The 3226-nt window shown below is 35.5% G+C and overlaps 1 long non-coding RNA gene and 1 other non-coding gene across 2 annotated transcripts; both read left to right on the forward strand.

Annotated features, from left to right (window-relative positions):
* The first annotated feature begins 805 nt into the window (after positions 1–805).
* LOC142174712 (uncharacterized) lies at positions 806–3001 on the forward strand. The gene is made up of 3 exons (XR_012703745.1): positions 806–967; positions 1891–1948; positions 2521–3001. It is a non-coding gene; the product is annotated as an uncharacterized LOC142174712 (long non-coding RNA).
* Positions 1616–1703, forward strand: LOC142179707 (small nucleolar RNA snoR31). The gene has a single exon (XR_012708250.1). It is a non-coding gene; the product is annotated as a small nucleolar RNA snoR31 (small nucleolar RNA).
* Positions 3002–3226: the final 225 nt, after the last annotated feature.

The raw sequence follows: 3226 nt of genomic DNA on the forward strand, positions 1-3226 counted from the left end.
ATATTTGTTGCTAGGCCTACCTCGGACACAACGAGGCTCCCAAATTAGGATGTGAATTTACATTCCCTCAGTATGTGTTTAAATACCGCAAACTTTTCAGAATCCTTAGTAACTTGTTTACCTTTTATTATTTATTTAATTATTTTTCCTATCCCCTAAGGTTGGTTCACACATACTGGCATCATCAGCAAATCACACCAGATCTAGAGACCCTCCTCCTCCTCCTCTTCCTCCAAGTAATACGAGAAGTAGAGAGAAAGCTAAGATGGATGACTTAAGTGGCATTCGAAAGAAAAATGCAGAGAATGTGGAAACTTCAGATAGTCGGAGTACTCCGACACCAAATGACTTGGTTTTAGGGTTGGAACAAAAGATACTGGAGTTACATGGGGAACTTGAACAGGTACGCAATTTAGCAAACCTCTCCCTCACCCTCAACGTCCCTGATATCAACTAACAAAATACCAAAAATCTAGCTCCTCCCCAAAATCCATCAAACCAGCATCCACAAAATCCTCCCGCACCATTAAGGGTGTTCAAAACCGTTCCGAAATCGAAAACTGAACCGAACCGAAGCTTAATGGCTAACTGGTAACGGGTTAACAACTTAATGGACGGGGAACAATTTGAGATTTTTTTATTAACGACTTATTGATTTGGGGGCGGATTTTTCAATTTTCTTAACGGATAATCCGTTAAGCCGTTAAGAATATATTTTTATTTATATATATTAAATATAAAAAAGTCAAAAACCCTTGACTTTAGTTTCGAGTACTCTGTTTGTCTAAGACTAACGTTACACACCTAAGGTCCCAATTCCCAAACGGCTAAACCTAATTCCTAGAAACCCTAACGCCTAAACTAGCAGCCACCACACTAGTCTTCGTCGACTTCCACCAGCCATCGGTCTCCCTCTCGTCGTCTCGCCTCTCCCTCTCGCCATAGCTAGAGCAGCAGTCAGCATATGGTAAGTTTCAATGGTCGATCGAATTTGATTAGCTAAATATTTTCAACCAGCCTTATTGTTGTTTTTTTATTGATTTTCTAAAATTGCGGTCATAATGAGGATAACCAAGCTCCTTTTTCTGATATCTGTGAGGAAGTTGCTGGCAGAATCGAACCATTAACTTAATATTGCAATTCCTGAATGATTTTTTATATTTATTAAATTTTAAAAAATTATTTTGTTTGGTTAATGATGGTGAATCATCTCTAGAATCAGAGCCTCTTCAGATAGCGTAGAAGTTTCTGATCACTACTCTTGAAATAGAGGAGTTACTCTTGTTTCATACATGCCAATCATATATATTCTTAGGCTAAGTTTTTGGAAATATTAGAGTGACATGTCTTTTTGAATGTAGGAATAATTGGCTGATCTTGGTGTTACATGAGTATTCTGTAGTTTTGTATCAACAAATATACCAATGAATCCCTTGTTCTTTTTTCTTTTTATGAAACATATGTTACTTCATCTCGGAACTTAAGTCCTCTAGGATGAAGTGAATACCTTGTAATACTGACCATGAAATATAGCAACACAATTACACAAGTAAATTACAAAGATATGCTTCTGGTGGTGTTAGTGCTGGATTTTTAAGGGTGTTAGACTCAACCATTGGTGATAAAGCAATAATTTTTATTCCAACACTTGGACTGATGTTTGTTTATTCAAGTGATGATACTTATATTGCAAATGAATCACATACTGTGTACTAATTATAGTTTTTCTGACAATATGGAATGTTTTGCGGTCCATTACAACTTGATATCTTTATTCTCATTCCTTTTCTTTTCTTGTTGCAGTGACTCATACTGTTTTTGTTGTATATAAGTGTTGTTGATATGCTTATATTTATCGCACGACTCATTATTTTAATTTTTTTTCTTCAGATTTAGCCAGCAATGGAAAAGACCCTTCCGTAATTGACGTGTAATATTAATATATTTGGTAAGAATTCGAATTTAACCCATCAAGGCTTCAAGTATTTGTTGTATATAAGTGTGTATTTACTGTTAATTGAACTAACAATATTAATCCTGCTTGTTGCATAACAATGGTAATCCTGCTTTACTGATAGGATTAACTATCAGAACTTATTACAGTTCTTAACAGTGTTAATCCTACTGATGAAGAGCTTATTACTTTCTACCTTTCCTCTAAGGTTTTTAACGACACCTTTTGACTTTTGTGGTATTCAGATTGCTGAAGTTTACCTCAACAGATGTGAGCTGATGAAAAGTCTTTTTTTTAACTCCTTGTCTTGAACATGTTTTTAAAGTTTTGGAGTTTGTTTGTTGTAAATACATGTGATAGAATGTAGTCCTAGTATATATGGCAGGCGTACTAACCGTTTTAAGATATTTTTCATTGCTTTGTCATGAAAAATATTTACTACTACTAGTTATATTTAAAATATATATAATGAGAATATGAGAAGATTCTTGTCTAAAATACATTAATTGGAGATGTTAATTTTGCCCATGTAAAAATTATTGAAATGTTAATTTTTATATATGAAGTAGAGACTGGAGAGCAGCTTTGGTCTTATTGAGCAGCAGCTTTTTGGTTTTGTTGAGCAGCAGCTGGAGAGCAGGAGAAGAAATAGCAATTTGGTCTTGTTGAGCAGGAACTTTTTCATTCTAAAAGTTGCAGTAACTTTAGGAGAGCAGAGAAACTTGTAATCTTGTGTGTTGTTTGCTACTTCTTGTGTAAACTGTAAAGTAAACTTCTCTTGTGCCCTGAGGCAATTCTAAATGTGGGATCATGGAGTTTTGAGAAACTCTGAGTTTGAGTTCATTTAGTTTAGCAGCTGGGAATACGAACTTTTTTCCTAGATATGTTGGTTCTTCTGACTTGAGAGTCGCTACAGCAGAAGGATCAGTAGATTGAGGGTAAACGGAGGCACCAACAAAGTGAGGAGCTGGTGTTGCACTTATATCATGGCTCAATAGGGCCCAATCATAAAAGAAATTGCTAGAAGTGCAGCCATCTCCATCACTGGAATATAAACATTGAATGACATAATGTTGCTGGATCATTACTTCTTTTTAACAGACATGTATGTCTAGTGTAATTTCGATTTGTGAATATGTATGCTAGGCCGATAAACCGCCCAATAACCACCCAATAAGAGCTAAACCGATACCAATCCGCCCAATATCTTATCGGGTGGCTAATAGATTAATACATTTAAAAGCCGATAACTGATAAACCAAACCATTAAGA

Source organism: Nicotiana tabacum, chromosome 3, assembly GCF_000715075.1.
Source record: "Nicotiana tabacum cultivar K326 chromosome 3, ASM71507v2, whole genome shotgun sequence".
In the NCBI taxonomy this organism is placed as follows: domain Eukaryota; kingdom Viridiplantae; phylum Streptophyta; class Magnoliopsida; order Solanales; family Solanaceae; genus Nicotiana; species Nicotiana tabacum.